Source organism: Cyprinus carpio, chromosome B3, assembly GCF_018340385.1.
Source record: "Cyprinus carpio isolate SPL01 chromosome B3, ASM1834038v1, whole genome shotgun sequence".
Taxonomy (NCBI): Eukaryota; Metazoa; Chordata; class Actinopteri; order Cypriniformes; family Cyprinidae; genus Cyprinus; species Cyprinus carpio.
The window spans coordinates 42,353,571-42,381,273 of record NC_056599.1 but is presented as its reverse complement, the minus strand read 5'-3'; the positions used below and the strand labels follow the sequence as shown (position 1 = coordinate 42,381,273).

At 36.5% G+C, this 27,703-nt stretch overlaps 1 long non-coding RNA gene across 2 annotated transcripts in view; it reads right to left on the bottom strand.

Moving 5' to 3' along the window:
• Positions 1–7,512: 7,512 nt before the first annotated feature.
• Positions 7,513–27,703, bottom strand: part of LOC122136639 — a 23,263-nt gene continuing 3,072 nt past the window's right edge. The window contains exons 2-3 of one of the 2 annotated variants that reach the window (XR_006154287.1): positions 7,725–8,165; positions 7,513–7,608 (exon numbers count right to left, since the gene is read on the bottom strand). This is a non-coding gene — a long non-coding RNA (uncharacterized LOC122136639). Of the gene's footprint in view, positions 7,609–7,693; positions 8,166–27,703 lie in introns of those variants that run through there. The other variant, XR_006154286.1, reaches the window with a different exon arrangement.

The window sequence follows — 27,703 nt, the reverse complement described above, 5'->3', positions numbered from 1 at the left end:
AAACTGTACATCTGTGCCACCCCGATGTAATCTAAATAAACTGAGAAAAAGTTCTATTAGTAGATCTTCTCTTACCGATTGTCATTGACTGAATACTTTTTAAATGACCGCTAAAGAGTCTGTGCATAGTACCACCCCTATCAGGTCTGACCTCTTCAACCCACTGTAGTGCAATAATGGCTGCCACTATTTCTGCTGTATAATACAGATAACGCGATCAGATAGTCTTTTGGAGAGATTTTATTTTTAAATTCTGGGATATGTATTCAAACTCCCACACAATCCTGTTTCTTCTTGGATCCGTCTGTGTAAATCTTTAAATAATTATAATTACTGAAAGTTCTTATGTAAATGCTTATTTTAACTCCCACTTCCTCCATTCTCCATTCGTCTTTTTTTTTCCAAGATATTATCAACCTTTATTCTGGAAACAGCCATGGGGGAATACTAGCTAACTGGATTGGAAATCTAAGGTTTCCTATTTCATATTCCCTCACTCTCATTTCCCTTGTCCATCCAAACCCATCGCTTCTTCTTCTTGTAAATTTGAATGGCGGTTGGCATACAACTTGCACTTGCATTACCGCCACCTGCTGGTTAGGAGTGTGAAACCCTTTTCCTTTTTTTTTTTTTTTTTTTATAGAATTGTTTTAGGTATGCCAAGTACAAAGAGGAAAAAAAACGAAACAAAAAAAAAAAAACCCAGAGAGGCAAGGCAACTAAAAACCTGGTCAACCTGGTTTCCATCCAAGTCCATCCAATAGTGGGAAGAGAGAGAGAGAGAAAAAAATATTCAAAATGTACATTCCCCTTCACTTTATACAAACAGCTCTCTTTTCTTTTCTTATTCTTTCCTTCCCTTCCCCTCTCTTCCCTTTCTCTTTTTCCCTTTTCTCTCCTCCCTCTTCCCTTTCCCCCCTTTTTTTTCTTTCTTTTTTCTCCCCTTCCTTCTTTTTTTTTACACAAAACAAAGGACAGTAGACAAGACAAACAAGCCAAACACATGCACACACCCACACTCACATATTACACTGGCGGTGCTCCTTGAGTGAACTGTTGGGGAAAAAAAAGGAAAATAATTTAACATTGCCATACTAGATTTACAACAAAAAAAATTGAATACAGATTGAGTTAAGCAAAGCTATCGTTGGGCTAATTAAAGAGGGTCAAATATTGGTTTCCACACAGAGTTAAACTGTTTTTGTTTATTTTTGTCCACTGATGGAGTTTTCTCTGTTTAGGTAATATTTCATTAAGTTTTTCCAATTATCCAACCCTGGGGTATCTGTGTTTTTCCAATTTTGTAACAACAACTTCTCATAGACTAATGAGGAAAATATTAATTGCCATCCCATAGGATATTTCATATTTGTTACATTTTGAAGTAAGTAGGCTTCTGGTGAAAATACAAATTTTTGTTACAGATGTTAGAGAGCCATCTCTCAATATCAAAACCAGGTTTTCTTTATTTTTTCACAGTACCAAAATGCATGAGTGAGATGATGTGAGTCACTACTAACCACACTTTAGCAAATGGGAGGGGAAGATGCATCGAACTTATGAAATTTTATCCCTACTATAGATAATTCTAGTCATTAATTTATATTTGAATCAATCTAAGATTTTTATTGGTTGTGGCTTTATCTGTTAGATTTAAGCACTCCTTCCATTTTGTTTTGGCATTGAAGTTCCTTTATATCTCTGTCCCAGCCTTCATATATTTTACTTAGCAGATTTACAATTGATTACAACATTATTGAGATAATAAAACATAACACTTATTCATTTTTTCTTTTCCTTACTTTGTTCCAAAAGGGTCTTTATCTTTTCCCGGAAACATCATGCACTATATCACAATTCTCTTTGACCCAGTTTTTTAACTGCATATATTTAAATACCTCTGAATCTTTTAATTTAAATTTATCTTTCAATGTATCAAATGAGGATCTATTATTTGAGCTAATAATATCTGATAACGTTTCGATACCTCCATTCATCCAAGTTTTTCACATTAATTTAGTACCTTGAATTTTAACAGACGGATTGTTCCAAATCTTAATATGTGTTGGAGTACCGATCTCCATCCCTAAAATCTGCTTGGTTTTTTCCCACATATTTAATGTACTGTTGACAACAAAATTATCAATCTTTACTTTCTTCTTGGAGAACAAGATGGATAATAAATTATTTGGTTGTAGTTTTGATGATTTTGATAACCAGCCATGAGTCTTCATTAGTATTATTAATAATACGATCAATATAAAACATCTGGCTGCTATTTGATACAGTTCCATATTAGGGAGGTTTAATCCTCCTTCCCGTTTGGAGCAAAACAATAGATTTCTTTTTATTCTTGGGGTTTTTCCAGTCCAAATGAAAGATGTAATTATGGAATTTATTTCCTTGAAAAAGGTTTTTGGTGGTGTCAGCAGGGTACATTGAAAACAAATAAATAAACTTAGAAAGCCACATCATCTTTAACCATATTTATTCTACCTAGATTCAACTTGAGATCACTGTGATTATTTAAATTATGTTTTAGATTATTTTTCAGTGTTAGAAAATTACTTTGTATACAATTGTTTTTGTTTGCACTGATTATAACAACCTAAATATTTAATTTTACAGCTTTGTACTTTAAATTGTTTAAATACCTCTGGGTTTATTTGTTTTCGGCCAAAGGTCAAAATTTCAGTTTTGCCCCTGTTAATTTTATTACCTGGACTTGTTGAGAATTGACTATCATTATATTGATTACACTCGGGATTGAAATGTCCTCATCACTTAGATAAAACAACAAATCGTCAGCAAATAAGCGGCTTAATTTATATTCGTTTTTGCCTATAGTAATACCAGTTATGTTATCTGTCTGTCTTATTTTCTTAGCCAAGGGTTCAATAGCCATCGCGAACAATGCTGGAGATAATGGACAGCCTTGAGCAGTACCCCGCCTCGGAAAGAATGCCATTGGTGTAGACTTGTGCTTTGGGGGCTCTATACACAGTTTCTACCATATTAATAAATTCTACTGGGAATTCAAATGTTTCAAGCACTTTATACAAATATGACCATTCAAGGTATGACCATTTCGACATCGACCGCCATCAAAGTCAAATCTATATTATGTTTTTTTGCATATTGTGTTAAGGATATACAAGTTCTAACATTAGTTCTAAGATCCCTATTAGGAATAAACCCAGTTTGGTTATGATGGATAATGCTAGGTAAGATTAGTGCCAATCTGTTATTCATTACTTTTGTTATAATTTGATTTTTCTTGTCACAAATGATTAAGGTGACGCCAAAACCCTTTTCCTAATACCCCTAATATCCCGTTCGCTGCCTGATCATTCAAATTATATAGCCTACAATCCTTGACAGGCAAATATATATTAATTTATTTTTCTAACTGCTGAAAATAATTAAATTGACTGATTTACCATTACAATGGGTGCTCTTCATTATCATTATCAGCGTTTTTCTTCTTTCTAACAAGAAGAAGAAAAAGTCAGGCAAATCTACTAACGCCTTCTTCTCAAGACCCATTACCGCAATGGGCTAGTTGCTCATATCTCCGCCATCTTGTGCACCTAGCCCATACAGAGACATACACAGACACACCTGCAGGAAATCCGTTTCACAGGTAAGTCCTTTATTAAATCGCAACATTTATAAATATTTTGTTAAGTAACAGGCTCATTTTGCATCACTCTGTCCATAATAGGGGTGTGAATTGGCAGTGGTTTCACAATTCAATTTGATTACAATTATCATGTCAACGATTCGATTCAATTCGATTTCACGATGCATTCTTTGCAACCTCGGTTTTCAATAATCCTGCACATGGCTACAGTTTCATCAGTAAATAGTCTACAAGCAGTCAGATATATGAACTCCCTTTTTATTTTATCTGCTTCACATAAAACTTAAGTCTGAACAGAGTAAATACACTAGTAAATGAACACTAGTAGTAAGTGAACACTAGTAAATAAATACTAAAGGCACATGAAACTGTCAAAGTACTGAATGCATTTTAAAGTGCAGTGTCACTACTTCAAAAAGTATTTAAATGTTAACAAATGTATAAAAATTAAGTTAATTTATAACCCAAAATAAACAGTACAGTCTTCAAAACAAAAACTTTCTGGAGACAGCAAGGTGGCACAATTTGCAGGTTGTTGTTCCAAGAACCTCTCAACCATGTCGTAGGCGCTGTTCCACCTTGTTGAAACGTCAGTTATCAGCTTATAGTTATTCAGGCCTAGACACTGCTGTTTCACTTTCAGACAGTGGCACGCTGTGGTTACTGCGATGGAAAAATGTTGATATTCGTCTGACTCTGCCCAGAAGCCTGGAGAGCGTTGCCACTTTAAGCGCCCGCTGGGATGCGAGATTCAGCGTATGCGCGAAGCATTTTACATGAGGGAATTTTTTCCGACTTGAGCAGCAACGCTCATGTTCGACGCATTGTCTGTCACAAGCACTACATCTTTATCTGATAGCTGCCATTCCTCCACGACATGAGGACAATAGCTCTGGCCAGATGAGCACCCGTGTGAGATGTGCAATAAACGGCTCTCGTTTGCAGCCACATTGTGACAAAATCTGCCAGTCCTCGCTAACATAATGTGCCGTTATTGTTACATAAGGACTCTGTGCTCACCGAAGTCCAAGAATCACACGTTATTGCTACTCAATTAGCTTGGGCCATTGATTTGCCATTACCTGGGCTTTGGTTTCATGGTAGAGTTCAGGTATTACCTTTTCCGTAAAGTGGCGTGTGTGCTGGGTATAGCTTATATCGGGGCTCTCGCGTCTTTAACATGTGACGAAACCCGGGGTTTTCCATGACAGAATAAGGCCGTGAGATCCTTCGCTATGAAAGCTGCCACAGATCCGGTTATTTTCTTCCCTTTCTCCGAGTTGTGCGGCAGAGTTGTTTTGTTTGAACTATTGTTGGCTGAGCTGAGTCGGCCTTGGGACCAGCAGCCGTCAGCATCTCAGGGTGAAAACGTCTAATATGATTTCTTTATTTCAGCGTGACAGGTTTTACACACCGCATGTGTCTTGTCCAGCTCGTCGTGCCTACCAATTCGTTCATAAAAACCAAAATGTGCCCAGATCTCAGATTTAAAATTTGTAGGTGCATTTTTTTAATATTCGCGTCGGTGTTTCGCCTCCTTCCGCCATTATGAAAAAAAATTGTATGCGGTGGTTAGTGAAAAACTAAAATGTTAAATCACTTGAATAAGGCAATAAAACACATACAGAACATTGGTTCCCGGACTTTTTGAGAACTGGAGCTTGTTGCCTAGAATTTTCTTTCTAAATGATGTGAAAATCATCTTGTTTATCACTTACAGAAAACAATATATTGATTTAAATTTTCTAAGACACTTTTTGTTGGTGAAAGTTCATATGCGAGTAGGCGTCAACTATCATGAATTCACACTGAGAAGACAAAGACCTGCATAATGAGCTGCATAATGAGCCATTCAGTCAGCTGTGTCACTGAGAGGGATGAGTTACAAGAAAGAATGTGAGGACAAAATAAATGTGTATAATTTTATGTTGTAGTTTATTTAGAATACATTTATTATCCCACAACATAATTTAATATTCACTTGTGAGTGCAGTTAAACAGTTTATTAGTAACAATCAAAGCTGTCTTCCCCATGATTGTGTAGTTAATTAGCTGATTAGAGTGTGGCACCAGGTGTCTTCAATATTGAACCTTTTCACAATATTCTAATTTTCTGAGATAATGAATTTGGGATTTTCCTTAGTTGTCAGTTATAAATCATCAAAATTAAAAAGAAATAAACATTTGAAAATATATCAGTCTGTGTGTAATGAATGAATATAATATACAAGTTTCACTTTTTGAATGGAATTAGTGAAATCAACTTTTGATGATATTATAATTATATGACCAGCACCTGTATATTTTGAAAGCATTGAAGTGCTATAGAAATCTGGATTCATTCGATTCTTAGTGTTTTAAATCGATTATTGTCAGAGATCGGCAATTCATGATTCAAAAATCATGTTTCAAGATCAATGCGTATGCATCGAGAAAACGAGTGAATTGTTACACCCCTAGCGATTAGACTACTGTATGTTGGGTTACCTCTTTCCTTCATTTCTCACATCCCAAATGGAGCAGAACGTGAACCTGTAAACGTGACATATCACACCAATCCTACACTTGGTACCAGTCCAATACCGAACTGATTTAAAAAGGCTTTTCTTTGATTACAAAGCTCTGAATAATTTACTCTCTATCCGTTCTGCTTTGTCACAGCACTTGTAATCCATTCAGTCTGGAAAACAACTGTCACCTCTTGACCGAGCCTTCACTCCTGCATTATTGTTAAAAACTGTGTATTCTTTGTAACTTTAATCTGTCTCAATTTTAATTCATTATCGTTCAAATCTATGTACAGCACTTTTGGCCAGCAAGGCTGAGTTTAAATGTGCTTTGTAAATAAGCTGAATTTAATTCAAATTTAATTTTCAAAGTTTGGTTAACTTGTCTAACCATACTAGGAGGGCATGAACTCTCAGACATTATCTAACTCTGACCCCATCTAGCTTACACCTTCAGTAAGATAAAAATAAAATCATTTGTGTTAACATTACAAGGTGTACACCAAACACCACAAAAGAACAGGAATACAGTATCTTTGTGCAACTCTTTGGTTTTCATCACACATTTAACAGATGTCTGTGTATGTTTGACAAGTCCACATTCCCAGACAGCACAGTGTAAAGAACCAGAATTGACAGACTTCAAGAGCTGTATGCAGTGTTGTTTAATTTTCGTAAGATTTAAAGTAGAATTGTCAGATTCTTTTAATCATAAATACAAAGTTTCAGTAATTGTAGTTAAATAATTTGTAACAGAAAAATCTCTTTGCTATTGTAAATGATCCCAGACTCATTTTAACAAGTATTAGAGAATTTATAGTTAATATATTTAATTAAAAAGCACTTGGTTATCCTTGGAGTTCAGCGATCCTGAAATGTTGGTATTCATGGTTGAGCGGGTGGCAGGGGGACTTCAGTTGGACGGTTTGGCTCATTGGTAATCTTTAAATCATGGCAGAACAACAATGGTTCTTGACCAAGACCCCAATTTGTACTGCCACACATATACAAGACTCTTTTTGGCTTCAGCTCAGAAAGCTGAGCAGTTCGTCCTCACTTCAGTTGCTTCATTCCAGCTTTCGTTTTCAGTGTTAACACGTGAACCTCCATATTCTATAGAAAATGATAACTGTATCTTCGCAATTAATGCTGAAAGGGCTCAGATTCAAACGAGGCTGATGCAGCTATCTTCCAGTTGTGAGTCATCTGGGTCATCTTTCCTTATTGTATCCAACCCGTTTAGTGATCTTCTTCTGCCATGTCACTGGTGTATTGCTGTCATTAGTTTTATAGTTTTAATATTCTCCCACATGCCAGTGGCTTGGGCCTTTAGTTACAGAGAGCCCACCAGGAAGGAAGTAAGTTAAGAACATCAGGATGAACAGAACAGACAGCAGTTTGCTTTTTTATGCTGAGATCAAGAGCGTGGCAGAACTCAACACTCCACTCTGAGGCAGGCTTGAGGAAGCAGAATAAGCAGGAAAAGACGTCCACCTGTCGAAACATTAATGAACGAAATAATAACATTTTGATTGTTTCTATGTCTTGGGGTAATAGCCCCCAATAATACAGACCATCTCTGAAGTTGGGATGCAGGGTGTGTACTTTAGCATCTGAGTCGAGTTCCATGTCAGTTGTTACTCGTAAAGTACCCTTTTCTTGGAAGATGATGTAAAAATATTTAAAGGATCTGAGGTAGTGGTCTCCACCCTGACAGCTGGGATGAAGGTTGTAAACTACAGCATTGCTGTCTGTAGACAGATCGGTGACTCTGCGGAAGGAAGTGCCCTTGATGATGTGAAAGTAGCTTTCTCCACCTCCTCCAATGTAATGGTCTCCATTTTGGCAGGCAGGGTGCAGACTGAAAATAGAGATATCTGCACCTTTATGTAAATCACTTGTCTGCATATAGCGGCCGAGGTCAGAGCGGATTATGTAATAGTAGTTGTTAAATGCACAGATATCAGTGCCTTTTGCTTTGCTCTTGGGAATAATGCTTCTCATCATGACTGAACCTGAAACACAGAAGAAGTCAAGAATTAGTTCAACTGCACATACCCCATGGGATGCTGTTAGTTTTAGTCTTCTTCCATAGATTCAGCTCAAAGATTACTGAAGGGAGATAATCAAAATCCCTTTGTCTTCTATATAAGTACGTATATATCCTTTTTGAGTAATTTGATATGTGTCGTAAAGGAGAAGACAGTTTATGTCAAAATGAACGTCTTGAACTTGTGCTGATTCTATCGTATAAGTGGTATTTTTATATTTATTTTATTGAGCTAGTTTCATTCAATACTGAACTTTATTCAAAAGCTTCTGCTTGTTTTTATGTGCAGATGTTTTGTTGGAATCACAACACTCATGGATACACGACAGAAACACAGAGGCAAAACAAGTGGAAAGGTCTCAGAGACAAACCCTCGTGTGTGCTCATTCAGAAAGTTAGAGGACTAATCAGCATGTATTTATTAAATTGTCTTTTGCAGGAATATTCTTTATTTAATAGAACGTAAGCTCAAACAACATAATTTCTGGTATAATGTTGATTCTAGCATTTTATTTGCATCCTTCTCTTTTTTTTAACAAAATTATACAAATTCTATTCATTGACCTTAATTTTTATAGAAAGTTTATTTTCTACTCAGAATATGGCTTATTTTTTTAACAAGTATTATTAGTTGTTTTGTGATGCTATGTTATTTTTATGATACAATTTTAACTGTTGAAAGACTGACATTTTTATTTTTACCAGTAAAAGCCTTGCAATGTCTTTCTGCCAGTTTTAATAAATATTTATTTGCAACATCTTTGACTTGGTTTTTATTCATTTGTAAATGTATAAAGATAGTGCTCATGATAATGCATTTAAATCAGTATTTTACAGTTTACTGTTAAAATTATTCTTTACAGCAAATTCATTGTTAAATTATTACATCATCTTGGATTTTGGGGTATTTATAGGATTTTATTAGCAACTTGCCAGGTAAATACTGTACTTTAGTGAAATTACAAAATTAAAAGTTAAATTCAATGTTACTATTAAAAAACACTACAAATTACTGTATTTCACATACAGCAATTAACTGTAATTTACCTTGCAGTATTATACTGTGATCCATTTTATAGCAATTAACATCATTTTTACAGTATTTTATTGGCAACTTTTTTGCCAGGAAAATCCTGTCAATTCTACAATAATTTTCTTTCAGACAGAACTCTACATTTTAATTTCGTTTTGTTCAATAAACTGTTTGTTTATGACACTACGTGGTTGGAGATCTCTTCCTGTTCCTGTCTGTCATGCTGCTGTGTGGTTTGTGTTTGTAGCTTTGTTTGTTTTCTGTTGGAATCTCTTACTAATACTCTATCAACCATTGGACTAGTAAGTAAAATCTCAAGCATACACTACTATACCAACCCCAAACTTATTAAACAGTAAAGTCTCTCCTGCCCACCACAGCTTCGTGTATTTGATTAATGATACAGTTAAACAGTAATATTGTGAAATTAATATAATTTAATATTTTAATATATTTAGAGAAGTAACTGATTTCTGTGATCAAAGATGAATTTTCAGCATCATTACTACTGTCTCCAGTGTCACATGTTCCTTCAGAAATCATTCTAATATGCGGATTTGCTGCTCGATAAACATTTATTATTATTATCACTGTTGAAACAGTTCTGCTGCTATCTGATGTAAAACCTATATTGAATCTGTACATTAATAATAAATGGCGAATGGAATGGATGCATATAAAACAAACTATATGAGGTGAATCCAGTAGTAAATGAAAGAAGTAATTACTGTTTTGAAAATAGATATGACCAGGTTATATATACAAGATATCGAATTGGACATTCAAGACTCACTCATTCATATTTATCGAAGGTAGAAGAGAAACCAGTGTTGTGACCTGTGTATAGGGTTGGGGTATCGTTTGAATTTTATCAATTCCGATTCCGATTCTTTTCAATTCCCAGTTTTGATTCCATTGTGATTAAATAATGATATCAAACATTTATCCTGTCTCTTTTTTTGCAAACCAATTATTGGAGCTGAATACCATGAAAAAAAATCAACAGGCTACATAAAAATTCTTTAAATTTAAATTTAAATTTTTCCTTTCTCTTTGGAGTGTTACAAGCAGTCCCTTTAGGATTTCGCGGAACTTTTTTTCTGATTTTTGCGGCCTAAAATGACTGTGGCTTTTCTCAAAATTTGTGGTGATATTTGCAGCATTTCTTATTGTTTTTCAGTGAAAATTTACCACAGACAACATTCTTCTAACACTGTTATGAGTTTTCTGACTTCGAGAACCACTGTAGGGCTCCAGACTAACGTTTGAGGACACCAGCACCAGTGCCGTTAAGTTCTACAGAAGGTGGCTCCAGTAGGGTGACCAAATGTGCCATTTTCCCAGGACTCGTCCTGGCCAGGATTTCTATATTGCCTAAAATATCCAGGTTTTGGCTTTGGATTCCTGTTTTCATACTTAATGAAGGTAATGATCATTTGACCAATAACATGCAGATATTGTATGTAATCAACCAATCGTGGGGTGTGAGAAGGTGGTATCTACAGAGAACGGTCAAAGCGATGTAGATATGTGTACATATTAGTGTTCGACTTGAAGCAGCACTGAGCATACCAATCAGTGTATGACATCAAAGTAGCTACTGTGAGAGCGATTCAAAAGCACAAGAAGCCGTCTGCTCTCTAGAGCTCTCACCGTACTTTGTCATACAACAATTGGTCTGCGCAGCGCAAACAAAGCCAAATGTGGATATTTTAGGCAATATAGAAATCCCGGCCAGGACGTGTCCTGGGAAAATGGAACGTTTGGTCACCCTAGGCACCAGAACTTGACAGTAAAGCACTCACCCTAATCACACATTTACACCTCGTAGATGTCTATTTAATGTCAGCATTTACATATGCAGGATGTATTTTTAAGAGTTTTTGCTCATCTGCAATACGTCTCTAAGATGTTTCCTGTCAGATGTCAAATAGACATTTATTAGAATGCATGTAAAACTGCTTCTGAGACGTTTATCAGAGTACACAGCAGATGATTCCCAGATCTTTAGCAGACGTCTTAAAGAATGTGATAAAAGTCAATTTTATCAGATATAATATATTTAGTACTGTCATTCATAATGTCTAAATATAATTTAATGAATACAAAAATATATATTAGGGAGTGGAAATGGCCTAAGTACTTCTCTGCAGCCATCTACTAAGTTGTAATTTAATATATTTTTTATTTTTAAATAATTGTTTGCTTTCCTACATTATGAAACTTTTAGTTTTATACATGGGGGAAACCTATGAAGGATGAATAAATATCGTCACAATAAAAACAACTTTTAAATTCAGTAATAAAAAGTGCTGGGCAAAGTTGTGTGAAGCATTTAAAAACACTCAAACACATTAGACCATTTCTGCCACAAGTTGTTCCTGTAGTTTTACTGGTAAAAATTCTGCGCTGAATTTGAATGCTTCTCACAAAATTTAACAGAGATGTTGATTCTGTGGGGAATTCGACTGCTTTCTTTACTGTATCTACCAGCGCTGTGTATATCAGTGTCGCGTGATTATGATCAACCCGCGGCTCCGGCTCGAACAGATTTACGGGGAAGTCGTGGCCTAATGGTTAGAGAGTTTGACTCCTAACCCTAAGGTTGTGGGTTCGAGTCTCGGGCCGGCAATACCACGACTGAGGTGTCCTTGAGCAAGGCACTGAACCCCCAACTGCTCCCCGGGCGCCGCAGCATAAATGGCTGCCCACTGCTCCGGGTGTGTGTTCACGGTGTGTGTGTGCACTTTGGATGGGTTAAATGCAGAGCACGAAAATTGCGGAGTTTGCTTGATTTTGCAATAAATTCAGCGATCGCAAAATCCTAGAGGGACTGTACAAGCTCTTGGTGCATAAAGAAGATCTGTGAAGTTGCAAAGACTTAAGTTTCAAACCCAGAGAGATATTATTTTCTTTATTAATGTTAGAAAACAACCACGCACCCCTAAAACGGCTTGTTCTAACACGCACCCACATCTCTACGTCACTGTGTGGGAAAATTTGCATAACACCGCCCAAATGTTCATGCAAAGAAAGAAGGCGTAACTTTTATTCTCTCCGTTGCTGCCGGCGCCATGTCGTGAGACGCTGTGTGTTTCGTTGTGAAAGTGAAACTACTTTGTTTGGCCTTCCAAAAGAGAACACAAATAGAAATCAGTGGTTAAGTTGTTTTTACAACACTGTTCCAGAACAGTTCAACCCAAATATTCAGATGTGTGCTGAGCATTTTATGGAGGACAAGGACTGTTTCCTATGAGAGTAGCCTACAATGCCGGTGTCTGTTTCTATAAAGTGTGTCAGTTCCAACTTTGTAAGTACAGTTTGGCGCTTCTGAATCACAGCCTGTAAGTACGTTTTCATATCTAAAGAATTTGCCACTGATGATTCAAAAGCGAGTTTTAAGCAGTGTAGAGAAGCAGTGTATGTTTTTTTTTACTGCATAAATACATTGCATTACACCAAATACACAACATAATGTTCTATTAATTAACGTAATATGACCCCTTTAAGAGCTGCTTATGTGCAAAATAGAACCGAATGATTCTGGTAAATTACCCCCCCCCCCCTTTTTTTCCCCCAAATGGAAAAAAAAACATTAGACAACTAGCAAAATCACAGGGAATTTATGAATAAATGATTCAATGACTCACTCAAGATTGGGACATCATGCACTCATTTTTGAGGTGCGTTTTGCACCTTTATAGATTGTTATTTGATCTATAATGGGTGATGGACAAAGTAGCCTAATAGTGTAATCTATTAACTACACATAAAAACCAGTCTTGAGCACTAGATATGGTCATGCCGTAAAATATTTGTAATACAAATGACTCTGTATTTAATTTGTTAATGTTACAAATTATAACACTTTAATTTTACAGAGAGCAAAGAACATTTACATTATCAAAGAAAATTTTCATTCAGTCTAGCCAGATTTCAAGCACTCTCAAAAACTCCCATTAAGATCACTGAAGCTGTTTACACTGTGAAATGAATGTCTTATGCCACGTTTCCACCGAAATTACTCGGAACAGTTGTGCCATGAACTTTTTTCGCAGGAACTTTACCTCTCCCAGACCTGTTGCTTTCTTCGTTTCCACCGCAGTCAAAAGTACCGTGAAGATTAGGCAAATAGTCTGGTGACATAGGTCTGCCCACGTTTCTCAATACAAAGTATGTAAATTTCGGACTAGTTCAGACTTTGCGAGTTCGACTTGGGAGTGTGATCTCCCGCGGACGGGACGACGCAAGTCGGGTAGTTCTGCAAACAGCAGTGTACTTGATAACATCAGTCAGCGCATCTTGGCTACTGCTATTGTCCTCACTGTATATTTACAATAAGACGAAATATTTAAACATCACTGCCTCCTTTTGTTTTCATTTAAACATATTAACCCTTTAACGTGCATTGTAACCACACAGTTGACCTTTTTTTTTTAGATCAAATTAATGTAATTTAAACTCACCAAACCCCATTTTTGGCTGTTTGCCCTTAAACCTCTCATTGAATAGTGTGTGTAATGGCAATTACACCACTGGGTGGCACTGCAGCAAAAATATAAAATTTAATCACAATGTTGTGTGAACTCAACCAATCAGCATGCTCAGTGCCGAAGTCCCGCCCCCGAAAGTTCAGGACCTTTGAAAAAGTACTACCTCGCCAGCAGGGACTTTCTGAGGGGCAATTTTTTACCCTGAACTTTATTTAGATCCTGGTTCCTGCGGTGGAAACACACCGAGTACCAGCCAAAAGTCCCTAGTTCCTAGGTAAAGTTCCAGCGGTGGAAATGCGTCTTTACTTACTTACTGCACTTTGTTTCTGATGAAAGAATTCGCCAGAGAATTCAGTCAGCGAGCAAGTGAACAGAACACCACGTTTTAGCGATGACTCATCTGAACTTCACTGATTGGTCATTGCATTTATAAGCTCAGCAGAATCGTGTCTGATTGGTTATAAAGCAGCGCTGTACAAAAACGTCTGTCTCTGGCTCCAGTGCCAGCCAGCGAATGCAGATTTAAATTTAGCAGCTGATGCTGTGCCACACTGAACGATCTAATCACACCAGTATGATTGTATCAAATATATATTAAAAAATATTATTCTTCTATTTTTTTACTTTTGAAAGCTGCATTCAAAATCTACTTGGCGCAGAAATCTGACGCGGCACATGCCCCTTCAGTTGGAATGGGCATGACGCCTCTGCTCAAGATGTACTTGTTTCATTACTGAATGAATCAGTGTTCTTGAACGAATCTCATGTATGATTCAAAGACGAATACATTTTAACATCCCCTAATCGCCACCTACTGGCGTAACAATGTAATCCATAAATCTTTAATTTGACAAGTGTCAAATTACTTTGATTTACCTTGATTTACTCTTTTTTTTTTAATTGCTACCGTACACATCAGAGTTTAGATCTGAACTATATACTTTTATCCCAGCACTTCTGTGATTTGAATGTTTGTAACACAGAAATAATGATACTGTGTAGTGGAAAAGACTGTGAAGTGGTTTCATTCATGACAGACAGCTGCTCTCTTTAGTTTACCGGCAGTGTGAACGCAGATTTAAATGTTCAGATCACACTGTTGTTATTGTCCTCTGCACAGACGAACCACGTGATCACAACATTGATTGCACACGTCAAAGGTTGAGGAATGAACCAGACGAATCAATGTATTGTCTCATTGTAAAGTACCCTTCAGCTATGGCGGAGCCAGGGATTTTTCATAGGGGTGGCCAGGCAGGGACCAGCAGTTACTCTGGGGTGACACATTTCATTATGCAAACATGGCACCTTTTTTTTTTAGGTATTGTAGGAGACCAGAAAATCATGTCAATTATGTAAGGCTACTGAAGTGCATTTTATTTCAAGTGCAAACAATAAAACTTCAGCAATCTTAAAAGTTATTTCCAAAATCATTAATACTAGTACTACTAGTACAAAGAACTTACATTCGTTGGATTCTTTTCTTTGGTTTATAGTTGGGTTATTCAGTTATTGTTGTTTTTTTTGAGACTTGGCTCGCTTGGACTCGACACTTAAGACACCCAGATTGTTCATCATTCATAGTTGATCGCAGGTAACTTTTTACCAGCTTGAGGGTAGAGAAGCTGTGTTCACATGCAGCTGTACTCACGGGTATGGCAACAGCAATTTTGAGCTCAAGGAATACCTCTTTAAAATGGTTCAATGAGCACAGTCAAATGTACAATACAAGTGGGCCTCTGTATTCCAGCTTGCACTTCCTCTCCAGAATTCTTTTCATTTGATTAAGTTTGTGTCTTAGGTCATCAATGTTGCAAGAATAAGCAGTGTGTAAGACATCTTTCCAGAGCCCTTCAAAGTAGGATTCATTCCTGTAATTATGAAAGCGATGCATAAGAGTTTCAATTAAATCCAGGGCTGAACCAAATCAAGTGATTGGGATTGAAGAATATCAGAGAGACATCTTGTTTCACCAAAGAGCTCAGTGAAGGTAACTAAAAGACCAATGAATTCCAGGTCTATTTGAGCAAGTATTCCATGTGCATCAACAGTTCTATCTCCACTGTTTTCTTCAGAGATTAGGCCATATGCTGGCAAGCCCACCTTTTTGCAGCTCTCTGGGTGTGCTGTCATACATTTCTATGAACGCAGGAACCGGACATGAATGAATAAAGTCTCTGCAAAACTGTAAAAAAACATTCAGCTTGGGAGACTGCTTTCACGGTGGCGATTAACACTAAATTAAGGCAATTGGTATTGCACTGTACATAAAATGCCTGCTTGGGCACATCCTTAATACGAGACTGAACATCAGAGTGCTTGCCACTCATTACGGAGGCGCCATCATAGGCTTGTCCAACCAGGTTACTCCGGTAGTCTAGGTCATAACTTTCAAGAATATGGATTAGGCACTCTGCAGCTTCAAATTTGTAAGAAGCTTTTTTTAATTGCTCCTTGATAATAGTATCTTAGAAACTAAAGAGATCTGTTCTCTTTTTTTTTTGTATCTTTAGTTTCATCAGCCATAATGGCAAACACCTCACTTTCCTTGACCTCATTTATAATGGAGACATGCACCATTTCTGCCAATGTGTCTAAAATTTCACTTTGAATATGATGACTTGTGTATTTTGCATTTTGACACCACGCCAATTTCTTCTTAACAGTTGGGTCATGGTTGCCAAGGAAATTTAATATTTCTAAAGAGTTTCCCCTGTTGTCTGCATCAGACCCCTCTGGGACATAATCTGGGTTGCAGTTAACAGCAAGACTTCAGCTACATGTTTCATGTATGTACGATTTTCCTGTATTTGCTTTTTGTGATCTTTATTTAAAATAGTCATTAAAGATGAATCAGTCTCTTTTCTTCTTTCAAATTCCTTCCAAGCCATCACTGCATTTATTTGCCCCTCTGATTTTGCATGAGCAGCAAATCCACCTATCCATGGGTGTAAACTGAAAGTTTCTTCGTCTGTCACCGTAGAGTGATCTGGGAAAGACTTTCAGGCATAGACTGGACCATCAGCTCTTGAATTTGGAAATGTCTAGAACAATACAGAAATGGTGACGTGAAAAATTAGCTATATAAATTCTGGCCCTCAAAAAAAAAAAAAAAAAAACTATATAAATTTTTTTACTAAAAAAAAAAAAAAAGGTGATTGGTTTTTAATTTTTTAACATTTGTTTCAGGTTCTTTAATTTGTCTGAGGTTATTTTTTAAATTTATAATGGTATGTGTGATATTTAGTTTACCTGGAGGTCCAACTGGGTCAGCATGGTTAATTTGCTCCTCTTCATTCTCAGAGTCTTTATCCTGAATTGTCTGCGTATGGGCTAGAAAAAAAAAATCAGCCTCAGATTTCCAAGGTTCTTGAACTCTTTAAACAGTTTGATATTATTGATTTCAAAATCACTTCATGCATGCAAACAGATATATACCAGCAGAGCAGTCAAGTGGGAGAGTGGGGGTATACCTAACATTTCTTTTGGGCTTGCACTCTCTGGAGATTCTTCTTCACTCTCTGGGTCAGTCTGTACTTTCTCTCTTTCTCTTTTTTCATCCTGACTAATATTCTCCTGAGCTTTAGATTAATTTGGCTGCTTCTTGCTACTCTTCCTGAAGAAGGATGCTATCCACCTTATTTTGCAACACAGAAGTAAATACGATGACATACTTCCTTAAAATGTGTTAAACTTCCGTTTCGCTAGCCGGTAGGTAAGGAGTGATGTCCTTATTTTGCAACACAGAAGTAAATACGATGACATACTTCCTTAAAATGTGTTATATTTAGCGCCCAAACTCTGGAATAACCTACCTAACACTGTTCGGGAAGACACACTCTTGCAGTTTAAATCTAGATTAAAGACCCATCTCTTTAAACCTGGCTTACACATAACATACTAATACACTTCTAATATCCAAATCCATTAAAGGATTTTTAGGCTGCATTAATTAGGTAAACGGGAACCGGGAACACTTCCCATAACACCCGATATACATGCTACATCGTTAGAAGAATGGCATCTACGCTCATATTAGTCTGTTTCTCTCTTATTCCGAGGTCACCGTAGCCACCAGATCCTGTCTGTATCCAAGTCAGAGGGTCACTGCAGTCACCCGGATCCAGTACGTATCCAGACCAGATGGTGGATTAGCATCTAGAAAGGACCTCTACAGCCCTGAAAGACAGCAGAGACAACAACTAGAGCCCCAGAGACAGATCCCTTGTAAAGACCTTGTCTCAGACGACCACCGGGACAAGACCACAGGAAACAGATGATTCTTCTGCACAATCTGACTTTGCTGCAGCCTGGAATTGAACTGCTGGTTTCGTCTGGTCAGAGGAGAACTGGCCCCCCACAGAGAGCCTGGTTTCTCCCAAGGTTTTTCCTCCATTCTGTCACAGATGGAGTTTTGGTTCCTTGCTGCTGTGGCCTCTGGTTTGCTTAGTTGGGGACACTTCATTTACAGCGATATCGTTGAGTTGATTGCAAATTATTGCACAGATACTATTTAAACTGAACTGAGCTGCATGATGACATCACTGAATTCAATGATGAACTGCCTTTAACTGTCATTTTGCATTATTGACACACTGTTTTCCTAATTAATGTTGTTCAGTTGCTTTGACACAATCTGTTTTGTTTAAAGCGCTATATAAATAAAGGTGACTTGACTTGACTTGACATGTGGTGGGAGCACACACATAACACTATTAAACACTGTGATGGTAAATTCTTACCACACCCGTGGTGTATAACAGTAGGTTGAAATGAAGAAGTGGCCTGACATAACTTATGAAGACAATTTTAATTCTTCGTTTTGTCGCTTGGAGTAGATGGGTCTTCGATGCAGAATTATAAAAGCACAGAGGCATATCAGTAATGTTACCCGCACAGCGGGAAAGTCGCTCGAGTGCTGGTACATGAAACAGAAAGCGAATTTGTGTTTTTAAAAGCAGAGGTGAATCCCAGTGAATACTGTTACGTAATTGGATTTCGGTGGTTTCTTTAAGTTTAAGGCTTTTAGTTTTAACCAAAGCCAACAAGCTTCTTCTCTCTTCAGAGGGGTCTGCAAATCTTTTTTACTCTTGAACCAGCTATTATGACACCCCCTAACTACACAAAGTACGCCAGTTTTTCTGTGGTCCATATTAAAAGTAAACTAGCCTGTAAAATCTACACCGTGACCGCGAAACTACTGAATCACAATACAACTACTATTAGCGGAAGTGCTTTACTGGAAATCTGACACATTATAGTTTGAAAATGGCGGCGCCCGCACTTACGTGAAAAATAAGGTGAATATCTGCTGCCTTTCTCTTCATTTTTCTGTCTGATATGAATACACTTAAGCAAAACATTTAAACATACCATGTTTAAATATATATATAGAGGTTTAATGTTTCTGTAATATATCAAATTAATCTTGATCTAAGCATCTATACTTGAATTGCTGCATCGTAATATATTTTATGATAAAAACATCCTAAACATTTTCTAAAACTCTAGATCAGAGCTTCCCAAACTTCAGAAGGGTAAGGCCCCCAAAAAACATAGCAAAAGCTCCACGACCCACCCCCCACCTCTTTGTTAAAAAAAAAATAAAATAAAATAGATTAATAGTACATAGATATATTTAGATATATTTGTATATTAGATATATTTATAAACAGATTGTCTCTTTCGGGGCGTCATGCATTCATTATTTTTGAGGGGGCATGAGTTATTTTTATTTATTTTCAAACTGAATTATCATGAAATATCTTATTTCTCACCTTTATAGGTTATGATCTATAGTGGGCGATGGTCAAAGTAACCTAATAATGTAATATGCATATGTTCATTTAATTAACAGATATGGGTGTCATGCCATATTTTTAATACGTCTGAGTTTATATTTAATGTGAATTTAACATTGCAAGTTAATGCAAATAAAAACATTGCAAGTTACATTATCAAAGAACATTTTCACTGACAGTCTAGTTCGAGCACTCTCAAAAACTCCCAATAAAATCACAAGCTTTTTTTCTCTCTCTCTCATTGGAATATGTAAATTTATTATATGTCTGTTGTAGTTGTTCTTGCGTTTTATTCTGAATTGATATATTAGGTTATTTGTTATATGTTAAAAATAATAAAAAGTTGGTAATAAAAAGCCAGCGAACGCAGATTTGAATTTAGCAGCTGATGATATGATGCACTGAACAATCTAATCACACCGGTGTGATTGTATTCAAACTGTATTTAATATAGAAAATATTAATCGTCAATTTTTTTGGCTTTTGGAAGCTGCATTCAAAATCCACAAAAATCTTTGTCTTTGAATGGGCATGACACCTCTGCCTAACCCAGTCAGATGTGCTGTGAAAAATTATCCAAACTTCATATCTCTATTATAATTCATTATTATTATTATTATTTTTTTACAAATATTTAACCAATGATAAGTATTACAAAGAGCTTGTCAGTAAAACTTCATAACGCCATTGGATCCTCAAGCTCTCAGTGAAACCTCCTCACTTCACGCCGTCTCCATTCAGATTGACGCGCGCACGGACGTGCTGTAGGAGAAGGATGTAGGATATTTATCTTTGCTTTTTTAAATTGATAGGTTATGTTTTTATATTATGGCGTTTTCTTTACTCAAACACTATGTCTGTAAAGGCTAATGTTTTTGTGTGTTTGAAGAGCGGAGTAGGTTATTTGCAGACTAGCCATAATTTAGTACGTTTTAAGATCCTGTGCGCGCTTAATCTTTTATATCATGAGATTTGGCCAAGTGTGTTAAATAACAAGAAAAACTAAATGCCCATATAGCCACAATAAACGTTATAACACGTAAAAGTTGATGAAAGCGTATAATGCGATGCACTTGCCTCAGATACGGCTGTTCTATTGACAGACAAAACACAGATCTCCTCATTCGCCGGCCAAAAACCTTGTTAACTCCATTTGAGCTTGTTTTTCATATTTAGTGCAAGTGTCTGATACAATACCAACACTGACGACTCAATGTTGTTTTATTACTGACTTCCCCCCCTTTCTTTCTCCCCCGCCCCCCATATTTCAGTAGAGTATGCCATGGAATTGTTTTATTTATTAACCCAGCGTCTGCGCCATACCCTATGGTTTTGTGAAACGCCGCCACTGATCTTACCTCGCTATAGTGGGGGGAAATTTTTTTTTTTTTTTTTTTTTTTTTTAAATTATGTGTTTTTATTTGTGTAATAAAGGGGGGGGGGTTTAATTTGATAACAATTAGAATATTTTAATTATTTTAATATTTTGATTTAGACTAGCCACGGCCCCCCTGAAATACCGCTACGGCCCACCAGGGGGTCGCGGCCCACAGTTTGTGAAGCACTGCTCTAGATAATGTGACAATAGCTTTAAGCATCTAATTGAAGTCAGCTACTGTAAAGCTGTTTCCCAACTTCTGTTTACACAGAAGGACATTGATGACTGAAGCAAAATAATATTTTTTCTGATTGTATAACTCACCTGATAGGATGTGAAGTTGTGCTCAAACACTCGCAGTTGATCCAGGCGTGATTATGTTCATGGTGGCCGCGGCCACGCCTGGCCACCCGCTGCCCTTCAGGAGCGCAAAAAGCAGTTTGGAATTCGCCCTTTCTCTGCTAGAAGCAGGTTCGACACGGACGTGCACAAACGGTTGTCATGGAGACGACGTGCGGAATGACGAACATCTCGTATTAAAAGCAGAGATCGACCGCCTAATAAGTCCACCTCTGCATCTGCTGTGTTATTAATGCATCTTAATAGCGACTTTCCAAGGGAGGAAAGTGATCGTGCAATTAGCGGGGTTAATTTAGTTTTGTTTTGGATATTCCTGACACATTTAGAGATAGACGGCAATAACTCCAAAATGACCTAAAAACATCTAAAAAATGTGTCCACCAAAAGTGGCAAAGCTGATCATATTTTACAGCCTTCTTTTTCATAATTTTCGCTCGATGTAATAAGCACTGCCCTGCACAAGCCATCGCAATGTGCGAGAGCTCAATCTTCATGCAGTTTTCGGTAAGGGACCGTGGGGAAAGTGCAATTTTTCTTCATTTTTTGCTATAGCTTAGTGGGCGATGTTTTTGTAATAGCTTTTTAGTTAAAGGTCCTGTAGACATGAGACCAGTACCAATCAATAGAGGGGAACATTGGACATTTTTTACAACCTTCCATTTCACCCCTACAGGTAGAAAAGGGAATTGCATGTCCAAAATTAACATTCATTTTGTAATAACTTTTTACATCAGGGAGATAGAGGCATGAGACCAGTGTCAATCAATACAAGGGGACAGTGGACATTTTTTACAACCTTCAATTTCACCCCTACAGGTAGAAAAGGGAATTGCATGTCCAAAATTAACATTCATTTTGTAATAACTTTTGTCAGCATTTCACCCCTACAGGTAGAAAAGGGAATTGCACTCCTAACATGATTCAACAGGAATCTACGCATTATACATGCACCGGGACACTTTACTCAGGCAACTACAGAACCAATGCAAAAGTAACGCTTGTTAACTATTTAGATGCGCTTCTAGGCTTTGACCCCTTTTCAATCATTACATGGGGTTATTTGATGTTTTTTAACAGGTTGTGATTTAGTTTTTGAGTAAATACTGCCATGACTCTCCACTCTCTTGCGCGTGAGCGCTCGCTCGCTCTCTCTCTGCAGTGCTCTCTCTCTCGCTCTCTCTATCCATGCCTTCCTTGGGTTGGCGTCTATGTTTAATGTGTGTATGTTTGTGTCTAGTCAGATGTTGCATGTTCCCCTGAAGTGTAGTTTAATAAACACCCATATGAATTCACACTTGGTTGTCTGTGTTTGTTGCTCACAGGACGAGGTCACTTTAACGTTCTGGTTTCGTTACATGCTCTGGGAGCAATGTATTAGTAGTAAAATTATTTTTCGTGGCCAGAGAAATAAGCTTACTTAGAGTCAATAAACTGTTAACACTGTCCGCCCTGCGGACGAACAAATCATTTTATTGTACTATTAATGATATACTGCTACAAGTAATTCCTGAAGATGAATGTAATTAATAATAACCTGTTATGATTATGTTCTTGTCACTTTGAGCTAGTTTGTTACAGAGATGTATAGAGGGAATTTAATAGGGCTGTCCCCCATGTAAGATTTTTTTAGTTACTAGTATTCATTCAAGTAATTATTCAACTAATTGCACGTTTATATTAAATGAACACAGTCTAATCCATAATGAGCCTTAATATATTCTGCGCTCAAGCACACGCATTAAGTTTGACACAAAGCACAGGCAGAAGTAGCCTAACATTTGTGAAAAAGGAGACATTTAATTTTATTAATAAATTGTTTTCTTGTCGCCTGCAAGATGAAATTCAGGGTGCCCACTCTCATCTCCACAGTACTTTAAGAGAGAAATGCAACCTTCAAAGATTACATAATCAGGGAGTATTTGCTTTCGCCTTTAATTAGTTCATTTTAAAGTAGACTTTTCAAGCTTCCTGTGGATATATTTCTCATGTATATTTTAAGTTATATCATTATCAGGAAAAATTGAGGTTATCACGAGGGCGCCTCCCTGCATGTTCATTAATAATTTTCCACACAAACACTTGAATATAAATATTAATAGATCACATTACTTTTAGGTTACAGTATGGGATCCGCATTAAAACTAAATCTTCACAAGTCTACAACCGATCAAATCTGTGGTTAAGTTGTATCTACAACACTGTTCCAGAAGAGTTCAACCCAGATATTCAGATGTGTCCAGCGTATTTTATGGAGGACTGTTTCCTGAACCAGTGGACTACAATGCCGGCTGTTCTGACTCACAGACTGTTAGTATGTTTCTTCTATTTAAAGAATTTGCCACTGATGATTCAAATGCAAGTATTAAGTAGTGTAGAGTAGCACTTGTTGTTTGTAATTTCTCTGATCACAAATGCAGACATGGTTTTATGCAACGCAACGCGTAAAAAGACAGTATAAGTCATTATAATCAGTAGTTATGTCCTCAATGAATGCAACAAATACCTCATTTGTAATGGGTTTTAATGGTTTTGTCTCATCGCTCCAGGGACAGGGCATCACAGTATGTTAAGGGGTGTAACATTTCCTTGAGGTATTCGGCCAATCACAACGCACTGGATAGCTAGCCAATCAGAGCACACCTAGCTTTTCAGAACAATGAGCTTTGTAAAAATCAACGTGTTTCAGAAAGGTGGTGCATAGAGGAGAAACAATAATGTACAGTTTGTTGAAAATAATGTTTATGCGGTATAAGTTTCAAAACACATTACATTAAACTAAATACACAAAATAATGTTATTTTTAGCAGCATCATATGACCCCTTTAAGGAGTATGAGTACTTTGGATTACAACATTCTGTTACCTTTGTCGCTGATCTCTGACTCATCTCACAGATCTCCAGAACATTGGAGGCTAGGGCTGGGCGTTATGATGATATAAATCAGATAGACGAAATTAAAAGTCTTCGTTACTCCTTATAATATATCACGTGGCTCTGAGACGCAGAAAAGAACGGTGTCTGATTCAAGAACGAACTGATTCTTGTTCAATGATGAACCTTTTAAATCGGTTGGCAAATCGCACCAAACGATTCATTCACGAATTAGAATGATCTGATTGCAGCTGTTCTCGAGTCTACAAGTCACTGATTCAAGTGAATTTTTTGTGAGTGTCTAGTGTGATCTATTTACAAATAAGAACCGGGAGATCTTGTGAGCGCGCGCGACTGATGCTGCTAAAAGTAAGTTACTAATGTCGAATTTTAGGATTAATTATTGTAAATGAATATCATATTTAGGTCAAAACTGTTATTTGTTTGTGAACTAAATCTGCTGTAAAGGGTGATCTATTTAAGCCCACTGAAATGCTTGAATGCAAACACATCAGCATCTGTGCCTCTTAGGTCAAAAAAAAAAAAAAAAAAAAAAAAATACATTAAAATAACACAGATTAAATAAAATAACTAATGCACGTTCAAATTCCCGCTAGCATAACATTAACAGTTCTATTAAAATGCTACGCAGTTTAACTTGTTAAAAGTTTATTTAAAGCGCTAAAAAGGAAGAAATAACGATACTTATCTGAGCTGCATCCTAAACAAACAATTTTGAGTGAATTAACTATATCTGTTGGTGAGTTGTTGATCTCGTTACTGTATCTGCTGATTTTAGGAGTCTCCCATTCATTACATAGCAAAATTGTTTAACAACTGATATTAATGATATATTAATGTATGCTGTTTTATAATGAAATTTAATTGTATAAAAAACACTGGAGTAGTGATACAAAATGGCCTAGTGTTCTGACACCATTTTGAGCTGTTTTGAATTGTGGTTTACGTTTTTGTGTATTGATGGAGTAATATGTTCTGTTGTCCAGGTCAGGTTTTATGTTCCAGTTAAAAAGTTTGACATGGGACAACAATTCTCCCGTGATATGTGTGTGTGTACATAGAGAAGACACGCATGACAAGAGAATAATATGGCGAGCCTTGGTCAGCGAGAGGACCTGTTTTGTAGCCTGGTAACCAATTGACCATATAGCAACTTCCGCATAAAGATAAGCCAGCTCGTAAACTTCCGGTAAAGCTGATTTAATGTTGTGGTTTATAGGTACAGGAACCTCTCCTGCCTAGTTCTTGTCAGAAATTGAAAAAAATTACAAAAATAAAAAAAAACATTGCTACATGATAAATAATGATAACATAACAATATTGATAGATGATGGCATTATGTTTTATGTTATTTAACAACAAATATTTTTATATGCCGAAACACTATAGTAACTGTTTAGGCCAGTGGTGCTCAAACTTAACCAGCATTAAAATTCAGTAGCATAGTGGGTATATATTTTAATATAGATCTGTGCAGTAAAAAACAAAACAAAACAAAAAAAAAACAGACAGACATTTTTATTCCTAATAAGATTTACTGTTGTCAGCCACTTCAAACCTTGTAAATACACAGTGTGCACATTAACACTGCACGGTGCTTACATCCAGGTAAATAAAAAAAATGTAAAATAATGATTTAAATTAAAATGTGTTGTACCTAAAAGTTAAATACAAAAACTGTATTGTACTTAATCTTTATTTGAATAAAGTTGGTTTTTACATTTAAGATAAAATGTATTTGTGTTTTAACATTGAAATTATAATTAAAACTAGTGTGTTTCCTTCTGTGTACCACTAGAAGGGACTCGTACCACACTTTGAGATCCACTGGTTTAGGCTAACATTAGAGATGCTATCTCCCAAATGACATCATAATGGTATGATTGATAATCAAATTACTTACCTTCATAGTCATGAACCACATTTAAACACTTATAATATTGGCCCTCTCAACCTCTATAGCTGTGCAGTACAATTCACTTTAAAGATTTTAACTCCAAATTTTGTGTACTTTTATTTGTACTGGAGTATAAAGTATAGCAAGTGCAGGGGAATCACAAAAGTATCATTCATTTAATAAAAAAATATGCCCGACACCGACACAAGTTATAAGGAAGAACTAGTTAACTACAAATTTACAAATAAGTTAAATATAATGTGTATAAACAATGAAAATAAATGCATTAAATATTTTGAATATATTTTTAGAATTCAATTTAGTAAACTACATTTTTTAAAGTTTTACTTTAACTGTAAAAAGCATTGCAAATATATTCAGTCAACACAGACTTCTTACTGTTGTAGTTTTGCAACTCTGAATTTAGTCTGAATCCCTTAATGGACCGCTCTATTTTGACATTGGCTTGTCTTTACGTTATTACTGTCAATCATAGCAATGAGTCCAGAACAATTTAGCAGACTTTACCTGCAGTAATATTAAACAAACACCCGTGTATTGTCATTCCTGAAATGGTTAAATGTGGAACGTTTGGTCTCCTCCTTAGATAAAACAAAAATTTTCTTCAAATTTGTAATGGATTTTTGTAGGAGAAACTGAGCAAAGGGCACTCCCCTTAAAGCACAGTACAATTGACCAAAAATGACTGAGCTGGCTTATCTAAAACCAGGAAGTAATCGTGCATATGTGTTCAATTGACAGAGCATTAGTGATTTGCTTTGGAATATATTTGCATACCCATAGTTTTCAGTTTTTTCTCTCTTTTTACATACACCACAGCGCCAACAAACGGACACTTTATTAACATTTTATTGCATGAAATGAACAGTCTTATACACCCTCAAAGGGAAGAATTTAATTGAGTTACTATATATCAAATTCTACATTGTTTGATGTTTTATTGTTCTGTGTTGTGATGTGATTGGTATTTGCTATTATTATTATTGTAAACAGTAAAGTGTCATTTTTATATTCAATTTCTGGTCTCCTGTATACAGTTTTATGTTCCTCCTCACTCTTTAGAGTCTAGAACTGGTCCAGGGATATTACATTGGAGGACACAAGTGCTACTACTGTGTGTGTGTGTGTGTGTGTTGTGTGTGTGTGTGTGTGTGTGTGATCAATCCATTATCAGTGCTTTAGACAATTTTTTGCACTAATGCTGTGTGCGTGCACAAATCACCTCTCATGTTGTTTACAATGTTACTGAAGGTTGTGCCAACATACAAGCGAACAATGTCTACATTAGTGTGAGTTTAAACAAACTGCAAGTAATATTGGGTTCATAAAACAAATACAATGGAAAGTGGTACCTTTGGACTAAAAATAAAAAAATAGAAATCCAATATAAACAGTCACCAACTGGATCCCATTAAAATCCTATAGGAATGATCCTCACAGGATATTTATGTCTTGTCCTATAAGACTATTTCCTATCGGGAAATCCAACCTAGGAACGAGTATTCCAAATATGATAGAATTCCAATTATAATCCGGTACAAGTTTTCAGTATTGGAATCCTTAGGGGATTTTTTTGACCAAGGGACAACGTTAATCACCCGTTTTCTACAGCTTCCTCTCCTCTTGAT